Raw genomic sequence first — 13,696 nt, 5'->3', positions numbered from 1 at the left:
TGAGGATATCCACTTTGGTGGCAAAAACAGGAAGGCAGATTATTATTTGAATGGCAATAGATTGGGAGAAGGGGAAGTGCAAAGAGACCTGGGTGTCCTTGTGCACCAGCCGCTGAAGGTAAGCATGCAGGTGCAGCAGGCGGTTAAGAAGGCAAATGGTATGTTGGCCTTTGTAGCAAGAGGGTTTGAGTACAGGAACAAGGATGTCTTGCTACAGTTGTACAGGGCCTTGGTGAGACCGCACCTTGAGTATTGTGTGCAGTTTTGGTCACCTTACCTGAGGAAGGACGTTCTTGCCATGGAGGGAGTGCAGCGAAGATTCACCAGGCTGATACCTGGGATGGCAGGAATGACGTATGAGGAGAGATTGTGTCAATTGGGCTTATACTTACTGGAGTTTAGAAGATTGAGAGGGGATCTCATCGAAACCTATAAAATTCTGTCAGGTCTGGACAGACTAGATGCAGGAAGGATGTTTCCGATGGCCGGGGAGTCCAGAACCAGGGGTCATAGTCTAAGGATAAGGGGTAAGCCATTTGGACTGAAATGAGGAGGAATTTCTTCACTCAGAGAGTGATGAACCTATGGAATTCTCTGCCACAGAGGGCGGTGGAGGCCAGTTCATTAAATATATTCAAGAAAGAGTTGGATATGTTTCTTGAGGCTGAAGGAATCAAGGGATATGGGGAAAAGGCAGGGACAGGGTACTGAATTTAGATGATCAGCCATGATCACGTTGAATGGCGGAGCAGGCTCGAAGGGCCGAATGGCCTACTCCTGCTCCTATCTTCTATGTTTCTATGTTTCTATGTGAGTGAACCAACAAGAGGGAAAACCCTACTTGACCTCGTCCTCACCAATCCACCTGTCGCAGATGCATCTGTCCATGATAGCATTGGCAGCAATGACCACCGCACATTGTGGAGACGAAGTCCTGTCTTCACACTGAGAACACCCTCCATTGTGTTGTGTGGCACTACCACCGTGCTAAATGGGATAGATTCAGAACAGATCTAGCAGCTCAAAACTGGGCATCCATGAGGCGCTGTGGGCTATCAGCAGCAGCAGAATTGTATTCCACCACAATCTGTAACCTCATGGCCCAGCATATCCCTCACTCTACCATTACCACCAAGCCAGGGGACCAACACTGGTTCAACAACGAGTGTAGAAGAGCATGCCAGGAGCAGCACCAGGCGTACCTAAAAATGAGGTGCCAACCTGGGGAAGCTGCATGCTAAAAAGCGGAAGCAGCATGCTATAGACAGGGCTAAGCGATCCCACAATCAACGATTAGATCAAAGCTCTGTAGTCCTGCCATATCCAGTTATGAATGGTGGTGGACCATTAAACAACTAATGGGAGGCCCCAAGAATATCCCCATCCTCAATGATGGTGGAGCCCAGCACGTGAGTGCAAAAGACAAGGCTGAAGCGTTTGCAACCAACTTCAACCAGAAGTGTCGAGTGTATGATCCATATCGGCCTACTCCCGAGGTCCCCACCATCACAGAAGCCATTCTTCAGCCAATTTGATTCACTCCACATGATGTCAAGAAACGGCAGAGTGCACTAGATACAGCAAAAGCTATGGGCCCCGACAACATCCCGGCTATCGTACTGAAGACTTGTGCTCCAGAACTAGCCGTGCCTCTAGCCAAGCTGTTCCAGTACAGCTACAACACTGGCATCTATCCGACAATGTGGAAAACTGCCCAGGTATCAAATCCAACACGGCCAATTACCGCCCCATCAGTCTACTCTCAATCATCAGCAAAGTGATAGAAGGTGTCATCGACTGTGCTATCAAGCGGCACTTACTCACCAATAACCTGCTCACTGATGCCCAGTTTGGGTTCCACCAAGACCAATTGGCTCCCGACCTCATTACAGCCTTGCTCCAAACATGAACAAAGGAGCTGAATTCCAGAGGTGAGGTGAGAGTGAATGTCCTTGACATCAAGGCAGCATTTGACCGAGTCTGGCATCAAGGAGCCCTAGTAAAACTGAAGTCAATGGGAATCAGGGGGAAAACGCTCCACTGGCTGGAGTCATACCTAGCACAAAGAAAGATGGTTGTGGTGGTTGAAGGTCAATCATCACAGCCCCAGGACATCACTGTAGGAGTTCTTCAGCACAGTGTCCTAGGCCCAACCATCTTCAGCTGCTTCATCAATGACCTTCCCTCTAACATAAGGTCAGAAATGGAGGTGTTCAGCGCCATTCGCAACTCCACAGATAATGGCCCAGAAATTGGTGTCGGGGGCTTCCCGTGGGTGCAAGCCCCCGACCTACACTTACATAGCACGCCGACAGTTGAAGCCTGGCCCTGCGTGGATTTCCTGTCAGTGGCCTGGTTCAGCTCCCGGCATGCTGTGCTTACATAAGAACATAAGAAATAGGAGCAGGAGTAGGCCAATCGGCCCCTCGAGCCTGCTCCACCATTCAATAAGATCATGGCTGATCTGATCCTAACCACAAATCTTCTATCACTCTCCATCCACCCGAACACATGTGATCTCCCGGGAGAGGCGAAAAACCAGATAAAAAACCCAATGGCCAATTTGGGAGAAAAAATCTGGGAAATTCCTCTCCGACCCATCTAGGCAATCGAAACTCGTCCAGGAGATCACTCTGTCCCTATATTTTCTACAGTACTTACCTTCTGTAAAGGCGATCTCCACCCCAGCCAGGAACAGGAATAAAAGCATCTCCTGAAATCTAACACAGAATTAGAACACAAGAAGTAGGAGCAGAACCAGGCTACACGGCCCCTGGGCCCACTCCACTACCCACAGGGCCATGACCATTCCGAACCTACACTCATGTCCAATTTCCTGCCCGCTCCCCGTAACCCTTAATTCCCTTTACTTCTAGGAAACTATCTATTTCTGTTTTAAATTTATTTAATGATGTAGCTTCCACAGCTTTCTGGGGCAGCAAATTCCACAAGCCCACCACCCTCTGAGTGAAGAAGTTTCTCCTCATCTCAGTTTTGAAAGAGCAGCCCCTTATTCTAAGATTATGCCCCCTAGTTCTAGTTTCATCCATCATTGGGAACATCCTCACCGCATCCACCCGCTTCACAATCTTATATGTTTCAATAAGATCGCCTCTCATTCTTCTGAACTCCAATGCGTAGAGTCCCAATCTACTCAACCTCTCCTCATATGACCACCCCCTCATCCCCGGGATTAACCGAGTGAACCTTCTTTGTACTGACTCGAGAGCAAGTATGTCCTTTCTTAAGTAAACTGCAGCAATATCTCCCTGTTTTTATATTCTATCCCCCTGGCAATAAAAGCGGTGTAGTTAGTTCGATGAGCCGGCTGGGATCACGTGAGCACTGGGCAACCAATCTGTTGTATCCGTGTGTTAATGGAGACACGGAATGCAGGAGTTGGTTTAACAGGTGTTTACTGAACAAAGTCTGGAGGTGAACTAAAAGATACAAGACACTATACAGGCTTATATACCCGAGTGGTCACTACTGGTATTACAGTACACAGGGGCTCTTAAAGGTACATACACTACAATTCCTCCCCTTTTAGATAATTAGTACATAAAATTTTAAGTAATCATTAATTAACATGTTTACAAGAACAATAATCTACACACTTGCTGCAGTTAATCAATTATAAGTCAGTCTCTCTGGAGGCTTCCTGACTCGGTCCGGATAACGCCTCGGTGGTGTAGTAGTTTTCGGTGGTGTAGTAGGTTCTTTTGGCAAGGTTGATTCGGCTTGAATGCCAGTGTCGGGTTCATCTGGTTCCAGTATCACCGGATCGGAGGTAGATACTATGGGTATCTCTGCTTCATCATTAGGCGTATAGAGTTGTGGTGTAGGTTGTCCCTTTTCAGATGACTCTATGATCTGGTCAGCATGGCACCTTATTATGCGTTCTCCAATGTCCATGGTATACATCAGCGGTCCTAGTCGTGTGCAAATAGTTCCAGGCTGCCATTTCTCGGTACGGTAGTCCCGGGCCAAAACTTGTTGACCTATCTGGAAGGTTCTAGTTGGCCTTTCATTCATGCCTTGAAATTGTCGGTTCTCTACGTCCCTTCTGCTGTTTGGCTTGATCAAATCCAGCCGGCATCTTAGTCTTCTATTGAAAAACATCATGGCGGGAGTTTGGTTTGTAACCACATGTGTTGCATTCCTGTACGCAAACAAGAAGTTATCTACCTTATGTTGTAGATTTATGTCTTCATTACCCATGGCCTTCTTGAAGGTCTGGACAAACCTTTCAGCTAATCCATTAGTGGCGGGATGGTATGGGGCAGACGTGTAGTGCTTAACCCCATTGTTTTTTAAGAACTTCCTGAATTCTTCGGACACAAATTGCGGTCCATTATCAGAACAGATCTGTTCAGGCAGCCCATTCCTGGCAAATATGGTCCTTAATACTGTGATGGTTTTTTCTGTGGTGGTGGAGGACATCTTTATTACCTCCGGCCACTTGGAGTGTGCATCAACCGATTAAGAACATTGAGTCCATAAATGGACCAGCAAAATCGATATGTACCCTTTGCCATGGAGATGAGGGCCACTCCCATGGATGTAGAGGGGCTTGTGGTGGGGCGTTTTGGACCTTCTGGCATCCTAGACAGCTCTTGGTCATTTCTTCGATGTCTCCATCGATACCTGGCCACCACACAAACGCTCTGGCTAGGTTCTTCATTTTCACTCCACCCAGATGCCCCTCGTGAAGCTCCTTTAGCACTTTATCCTGGAGTTTGGGTGGAATCACCACTCTGGATCCACACATCAAGGTTCCTCGGCACACTGACAGCTGTTCTCTTCTTTGCGAGAATGCTGGCAACAGTGGTTCGCCATGTGCTGGCCATCCCTTCACCGTTAAATCGTAGACTCGTGAGAGAGTCGGGTCATTTCTCATTTCCTTTTCAATGGTAGAATTTGTTACTGGTAGACATTCCACTATGGTTGAGTGGAACATCTCCACTGGGTCCACTGTAGGTGCCTCTTCTACCATTGGCAACGGCAGGCACGATAAACCGTCAGCATTCCCATGCTGTTTTGATCCTATGTCATATTGGTGTGCCCCTAGGAAAAGGGACCACCTCTGTAGCCTTTGCGCTGTCATAATGGGAACGCCTTTTTTAGGGTTGAATATGGAGACGAGGGGTTGATGGTCAGTCAACAAGGTAAATTTTTGTCCGTGTAGGTAATGGTTGAATTTCTACTCCCCACACCAGGCTGAGTGCTTCCCTGTCGATCTGGGCATAGTTACGCTCAGCTGAGTTCAATGAGCGTGACGCAAAAGCTATCGGCCGCTCCGAGCCATCAGGGAATCTATGCGATAATACCGCTCCTACGCCGTAAGGGGATGCATCGCACGCCAGTCTGATTGGCAGTGATGGGTTGTAATGAGCCAACACTTCCTTGGACGTGATCAAGCCTTTGCATTTATGGAAGGCACGTTTACAGTCTTCGCTCCATTTCCAAATTACTCCCGTTTGTAGCAGTGCGTTAAGAGGGTGCAGAACAGTTGACAAGTTCGGTAAAAATTTATGATAGTAATTTATCAATCCCAGGAACTACCTTAATTGTGAGACATTTTCAGGTGCTGGGGCTTTTATGACCGCTTCAATTTTTTCAGGTGACTTATGCAACCCTTCTTCGTTAATTATATGGCTACAATATGATATTTGTTTCTGGAAAAATTCGCACTTGGGGCGATTTGCTCGTAGGCCCCGTTCTCTCAGCCTAGTGAGCAACTGCTCCAAATTGGCAAGGTGCTCGTTGTCGTTTTCTCATGTTACAAGGATGTCGTCTAGGTAGCATTGAGTCCCCGGAATCCCTTTGTCACGGGGTGGGGAGCCACGGGGCCGTGTAGATACGGGGCCATGCTCTCCGAGCAAGGTAGGTTCTGGACCCAAGTGCAGAAACCAGGCTAGAGGCAGGTAGACAATCCTTAAGGTACTTTACTAGATTCACACATAACTAGATTCATACAAGGAACACAACAACAAACATAAGAACTCAAGACAAGCAACCAAACAGCAAGTCAAGATAGGAACTCAGGACAGCTTCCATGAGGAAACCCACTTGTCCATACTGAGCTTGCGACAAGCTACCACAAGGGGCAAGCGGCTTGCCAAGGCGAGACTCAAGACAAGCTACCCCAAGGGTAATCGGCTTATCAATGCAAAGCTCAAGACAAGCTCCCAACGGCTCCCACATAGCAACACGCTTGTCCAAACAACACCTTACCAAGACAAGCAACTTGACAGAACAACAGACTTAAATACATCTTAAAACACAAGCAAGAACCATGGCAACCAGCTTGTGAAGGCAAGCTGCCATAGAGCAAAGGCTAGTCACACAGAGCACCTAGTCAAGACAGAGAACATTGTCAAGACTAACTCCCTGGTTCACCCTAGTGAGGACTGAGCACAGAGAGAAGCAACCACAGAACTTATATACCAAGAAAACCAGGTGAAACCCATGAACAGCTAACAGGCCATTAAGAATTAACACAGGAGGCTAGGAACAATTAACAAAGGAACAAACAAGTGAAGGTGCTCAGTCTGTTCCTTGCTGTCAGAGGAGAAGGTTGTGCTACTGAGCTGCTGCTAGTGGTGTAGGAGGCCTACCTACAACCAACCAACCACCATCATCTACAGAGGTGCCTGGAGAGGAAGGAGTAGAGGACAGAGGAGGAGGCCAGCATTATATCAGGAGAGGCCTTCTCCATCACTGCCTCCCAATTTGGCCTCCAGCCCAGGAGAGGGAGAGAGGGAGAGAGGATACCACACAGCTCCACTTGGAGGGAGGGGAGGAGCTGCAACTTTACCATCTGCAGGTGGGTGTCTCTGTGCATTCCCCCTAAAGACTTTACATTCTAGGCGGGGGGAGGAAAGAAGATGGGCCGAAAGCCTGGCCTGGGTTGGCTGGAGCCTGCCCAGGTGAAGCTTGTTTTCCCCTGCATTAAGAAGACCTGGTGTGGGGCTGAGCCTGGGCTGTCTCCAGCCTACCCAGGCGAAGACATCTTCTCCCCCTGCCCGAAGACCATCTTAAGACTTTGTTTTACCATCAGGGGAGTGCACCCTGCCGACACCCACCCACCGAACAACATCTTGAGTGGGGACCCTGCCTTTGCGGCCCCCCCTCCTTCCCATCCCCCCCTCTCTCTCTCTCTTTGTCCTCTCTCTGCCTCTCCAAAAGGCACCTCTTCTACTTACTAATTACCAATTGAGCAGAGGGAGGAAAGAGCCCTCTCCCAATTAACACAATCAAGGGGAGAGGCGGCCCAGTTAATCTACACTCCCTCTGCTCAAGGGAAGACATTATTTTTATACCAAGGCCATTAACACTTTCAGGCCTGTGACTTTTGGGGTGTGTGTAGCTCTTTGAAAATCCACCCTACTATGGCGTCTACATCTGCGGCGGCAGCGGGGCCGGCGAGAACATACGCGGCAGTGGCGACTAAAGCCGCGGCCACTCCCGCTTCCGCTGCTGCCCCGTCGCCGTTCCGCCTATTGACCAAGAAGCTTGGGGTGAAGAGCTACACCCACCCCAACATGACCATCGAGGCGTGTGTCAAGGCTATGGCTGGGGTTGTCGGCCCTCCGGCCATAGTCGCCGCCTCGAAGATGTATGGGAAGGCTGTGTTCTTCCTGGAGTCCGAGCGGGCGGTGGCCCTGGCCATCGCCCAGGGGCTCACCGTGGGCGGGACCTTCCTGCCGGTGGACCCTCTTGAGGCCACCGCGCAGAGGGTCGTACTATCCAACGTCCCGCCCTTTATCTCCGGTGATCTCCTCCTCCCCCACTTACACCAACTTGGGGAGGTGAGGTCGGGGATCTCGCCGATCCCGCTCGGGTTCCGGGAGGCCAGCCTTCGCCATGTCTTCTCCTTCCGGCGCCAGGCCTTTATTCAGCTGGCGCGGGAGGGGGAGACGGAAGGGGCCTTTACAGTCCTCCACGAGGGGACCCCATACCGCGTCTTCTGGACGACGGACGGCATGCGGTGCCACGCCTGTAAGGAGGTGGGACACGTGCGAAAAAACTGCCCCGCCTCCAAGGCCGCCAGGTCGACTGGCGTGGCCGAGGCTGACGCCGCCGCCGCTCCTCCCCCCGGGTCTAGCCGTGCCCCCCCCAAACAAATGCTACCGGGGTACGGTCATCGTCGGAGGCCATCGCCATCCAGGCCTCCGGCGGGGGGGAGGAGGAGCGTCCGGTCGGGAAGAGGGCGCGGTGGAAAACCAAAAACCGTAGGGCAGGTCCCCCCGTGGTGGGCGTGCCCCTTAATATGGAGCCCCTGACGCCCGAGAGCGTTGTCGCGTTAATCGCGGAGTGCGGAGGGGGGGGGGGCCCTCGTGCCCGAGCCTGTGGCCGCGACCGCCGAGGCGGTAGCGCCAGAACCTGCGGCCGGGCTTGGGCCCGGGCGACCCGAAGAACTCGCTCCACCGGAGGGAGCAGGGGAGGCCTCTGCAGAAATGGAGGTCTCCCTCTACCCCTCCGCACTCAAAAGAAGGCGCGACCCCCTGGATGAGGAGGAGGACCGGGAGGAGGAAGGTCCGTCCGGTCAGGGGGAGTCGTCGCCCGCCGCGGGTACTGCGCCCCACCCCACCGCTGTTAACATCGTTAGCGATCGGCAGGGGTCGCCTGTCCCTGGGGAGGCTGAGGCAGAGGTGTCTGCCCAGCTCATGCCTCCCGGGGATGGGGACACGACCCTGCCCGTGGGGGGGGTTGCGGAACAACCCGCGGCAGAAATTGACCCTCTATCGGTGGCTTTACCCCTCGACGAGTCGGGCGGCTTGGGGTCTGGGTCGGGCGAGCTCGCGGTTGATGAGCTCGCCCAGAGCGGCCCGGACCTTTCCCAGGTGCTGTTCGACTTCGTCGAGGTTTGTGCAAGGAATACCCCTTCTGCTGAGTCGGAGGCCGGTGGCGTGGTAGAGGGGGGCCCTCTGTCTGTGTCCCTGGCGCCGGACGACTTGGAGGAGGTCGGATTTTCATATTCTCCGGTCTCTCCGGTCGTTCCGGCGCCTGGGGCGGAGGGGGTCTCCGAACCGCCGCCGTCTTCTGGCCCGGCCCCCCTAGAGGAGCCCAGGGAGGAATCCTCCACTACCGATCCTGGGGGTGGGATCCGGGCGGAGGCGGGGCCGGCCGTCGCGGCCGAGCCGCTCGATGCGCACAGCGTGGCGGACGGTTCGGCCGCCGGTGACGACCCCCCGGAGGAGGACGGGGACTCGGTGGTGGGGGCGGAGGAGGACTTGGAGTCCATCGCCGATGAGGCGATGGATGACCTCGCGCCCCTCGCCGGGACCCCCCTCATTCTCATTCCCATGAAGGAACTCCGGGACTTTGTGGCCACGTGCCAGGGTCGTCACAGCACCCGGCGGGCCCTCGATAGATGGTCGGGGCTGGCGCTGCTCATCGGGTCGGCCCGCGTCGCCTTCAAAACCATGGGCGCGGACGCGGGCGTGAGCCCGCTCGAGCTGCGTCAGTTCCGGCTATTCCTCACTGGGCTGCTAAGGGAGTGGCGGTCGACTGGCGGCCGCCCTCCCTTCCCCTGTTAGTCATAAGTAGGGGTTGGTTTATGCTTCTGAAATGAAGATAACCATAGCCAGCCTCAACATCAACGGCGGCAGGGAAGCTAGCCGCAGATTTAATAACTTTTCGGTCCTGCGGGACGGGAAGTATGCGGTGTGCTTCCTGCAAGAAACCCACACCGTTCCAGGAGACGAGGCCACGTGGCTCCTGGAATGGCAAGGAGGGGTCAACATGAGTCACCTCTCCAGTGTTTCCAGTGGGGTGGCTATCTTGCTGGCTCCGCATTTTCAGCCGGAGATCTTGGGGGTCAAGGAGCTCGTGCCTGGCCGCTTGCTCCAGGTCACTGTTTGCCTGGGGGGCGTGCCGCTCCATCTAGTGAACGTGTACGCCCCTGGGGCCGGTGCGCAGCAAGCGCGCTTCTTTGAAGAAGTGTCCACTCTTTTGGGCTCCATCGACGCGGGCGAGTGCGTCATCCTCGGGGGGGATTTTAATTGTACCCTCGAGGCGAGGGACCGCACGGGTACCCTGCCATGCCCGGCGGCGATGGGGAAGTTGAGGGACCTGGTCGGGTCCCTCGACTTGGTGGACGTCTGGCGAAATCTCCATCCCGACTCCAGCGCCTTCACTTTTGTGAGGTCTGGGGGAGGAGCGTCCAGGATCGACTGCCTCTACATTTCCCGGGCATACGTCTCCTGCGTTCCGGCGGCTTCCATGCGGCCAGTGCCGTGCACGGACCACCACCTGGTGTGGATGGAGCTCGTTCTGCCGCGCGCACGGGGGGGGTCCGCGTATTGGCACTTTAACAATCTGCTGCTGGAGGACGCACGGTTCCGGGATTCGTTTAGTCGGTTCTGGGCCGGCTGGAGAAGGAAGCAGGGGGGCTTCCCCTCCTTGAGGCTATGGTGGGATGTGGGCAAGGCTCACATCTGTCTCTTCTGTCAGGAGTACGCGAAGGGGTTGACCAAGAGGCGGGAGGCCCGGGTCGGGCAGTTGGAGGAGGAGGTGCTCGACCTGGAGTCCCATCTCGGTCAAGTCGTCGAGGATCCGGCCCTGCGGTTGGTGTACGAAGAGAAGAAGGGCGCGCTGAAGGACCTGCAGCTCGTCGGGTCCCGAGGCGCGTATGTGAGGTCACGGATCCAGTTCCTGCTGGACCTGGACCGCGGCTCCCCCTTCTTCTACTCGCTGGAAAAAAGACGGGGGGTCCGTAAGCAGCTCTTGGAGCTGCTGGCCGACGACGGATCTCTGGTCTCGGATCCGGAGGGGATCTGCGTGGAGACCCATGCCTATTACGGGGCTCTGTTCTCTCCGGATCCGTCCAGCGAGGATGCGCGCAGGGTTTTGTGGGAGGACCTGCCGAAGGTTGGCCTGGAGGGCGCCGAAAAATTGGACGCTCCTCTGAGTTTGGAGGAGCTGTCCGGCGTCCTCCGCCAGCTCTCTAGGGGGAAGTCCCCGGGGCTGAATGGGCTGACCGTGGAGTTCCACAGGGCGTTCTGGGGCGTCCTGGGGGGCGACTACGCGCGGGTCCTGGGGGAATGTTTGGCGACCGGGGAGATGCCCCTCTCTTGGCGCAGGGCGGTGATTGTCCTGCTGCCTAAGAGGGGTGATCTCCGCCTCCTTAAGAACTGGCGCCCGGTCTCCCTCCTCTGCACGGATTAGAAAATCTTTGCCAGGGCCATGTCTGCTCGCCTTGGCACTGTGCTGGCCCACATGATCCACCCCGACCAGTCCTACATGGTCCCGGGCCGGTCTATCCATGATAACATCCATCTGGTCCGGGACCTGGTCCACCATTCCCAGAGGGCTGGTCTGTCGGTCGCCTTCCTTTCCTTGGATCAGGAGAAGGCGTTCGACAGGGTGGATCACGAGTATCTTTTCGGGACTCTGCGCGCATTCGGGTTCGGGACGCATTTTGTCGCCCGGATCCGACTTCTGTACGCTGCCGCGGAGTGTCTGATTAAAGTTAACGGGTCCTTGACGGCGCCCCTTCGCTTCGGGAGGGGGGTGCGTCAGGGATGCCCCATGTCCGGCCAGTTATATGCCATTTGCGTGGAGCCTTTCCTGCGCCTCTTGCGGAAGAGGTTGGCGGGACTGGCTCTGCAAGGGCCGGGCGTGGAGGTGGTCCTCTCGGCTTACGCCGATGACGTGCTCCTCATGGTCATGGATCCCGTTGACTTGCGGAGGATGCGGGAATGCCAGTAGAGGCATTGGAACCAGTTTTGTGGTAGGTGTGACCTATACAAAAGGGACGGTCTACACCTGTGCAGAGATGGAACTGATGTTCTCGGGGTAATTTTTGATAAAGCAGTTCGGGAGCATTTAAACTAGTATGGCAGGGGGCTAGAAACCTATGTAGTGAAATAGAGGAAAGTGAAAGGCAGACAGAAATAAATGGTAAAAGGGTGAGGAACAAAAAACAAAGGGCCAAACTAATTCATAAAAAATGTGAGCATAAAAAAAGCCTGAGGGTTTTATACCTTAATGCGAGAAGCATCAGGAACAAGGTAGATGAATTAGCTGTGGAAATAGAGGTTAATAATTATGATCTAATTGGGATTACGGAAACATGGTTGCAGGGTGAGCAGGGCTGGGAGCTTAACATACAGGGGTATTCAGTATTTAGGAAGGATCGACAAAAAAGAAAGGGAGGAGGGGTAGCATTGCTAGTAAAAGAGGGGATAAATGCAATTGAAAAGAAGGATATTAACTCAGTTAATACAGAATCTATATGGGTGGAGCTAAGAAATAGCGAGGGGCGAAAAACATTAATAGGAGTGGTATATAGGCCTCCAAATAGTAAAATAGAGGTTAGGGAGGGCATCACGAGGGAAATTAGAGAAGCGTGCAATAAGAGCACAGCTGTCATCATAGGTGACTTTAACTTACATATAGATTGGACTAGCCTAATCAGTAAAAATAATGAGGAGGAGGAATTCCTTGAGTGTTTAAGGGATGGTTATCTGGATCAATATGTCGAGGAACCAACTCGGGAACAGGCTATATTGGACTGGGTACTGTGCAATGAGAAGGGACTAATCAGTAATCTTGTTGTACGGGGACCCTTGGGTCAGAGCGATCATAACATGATCGATTTCTCACTCGAAATGGAGAGCGAAGAAATTGACTCAGAGACTAAGGTCCTGAATTTAAACAAGGGGAATTATGATGCCATGAGACGGGAACTGAGTAGGTCTGATTGGACAACGTTCCTGGGAGGACTGGAGGTAGATAAACAATGGCAAACATTTAAAGATAGAATGACAAAATTGCAAAAATTGTTTATACCAATCTGGCATAAAAGGAAATCTAAAAAGGTGACTCAACCGTGGATAACAGGGGAAATTAGAGACAGCATAAAATCCAAAGATAGGGCGTATAAAATAGCCAAAAAAAGCGCCAGAGCGGAAGATTGGGAACAGTTTAAGATAGAGCAAAGGAGGGCAAAGGGCATGATCAAGAGGGGCAAAATAGCTTACGAAAACAAGCTGGCGGAAAATATAAAAACTAACTCCAAAAGCTTTTATAAATATATCAAAAGGAAAAGACTGGTGAAAACCAAAGTTGGTCCATTGCAGTCAGATACGGGGGAATATATAATGGGAAATAAGGAAATGGCAGATCAACTAAATGCATACTTTGGGTCAGTCTTTACGAAGGAAGACACAAAAAACCTCCCTGGGATATCGGGAAAAATAGGGACATTGGCAAAGGAGGAACTGACGCAAATCAATATCTCTAAGGATATGGTGTTAAGGAAGCTAAAGGGATTGAAGGTGGACAAATCCCCAGGGCCTGATAACATGCATCCTAGGGTACTGAAGGAGGTGGCCCTAGAGATAGCGGATGCACTAAGGATGATTTTTCAGAATTCATTAGACTCGGGAACAGTGCCGATGGATTGGAGGGTAGCTAACGTTACCCCACTATTCAAAAAGGGGGGTAGGGAAAAAGCAGGTAATTACAGACCTGTAAGCCTTACATCAGTTGTGGGCAAAATGCTGGAGTCCATCATTAAGGATGAAATAGCGGAGCACTTAGCAAATGGGGACAGGATAGGACAGAGTCAACATGGATTTACAAAGGGTAAATCGTGCTTGACTAATCTATTGGAATTTTTTGAGGGAGTAACTGGTAGAATAGATGGGGGAGAGCCAGTAGATGTGGTGTACCTGGACTTCCA

This window comes from Somniosus microcephalus, chromosome 2 (assembly GCF_052327205.1).
Source record: "Somniosus microcephalus isolate GS21.2 chromosome 2, FLI_Smic_1.0, whole genome shotgun sequence".
NCBI lineage: Eukaryota > Metazoa > Chordata > Chondrichthyes > Squaliformes > Somniosidae > Somniosus > Somniosus microcephalus.
This window is presented reverse-complemented; position numbering follows the sequence as displayed.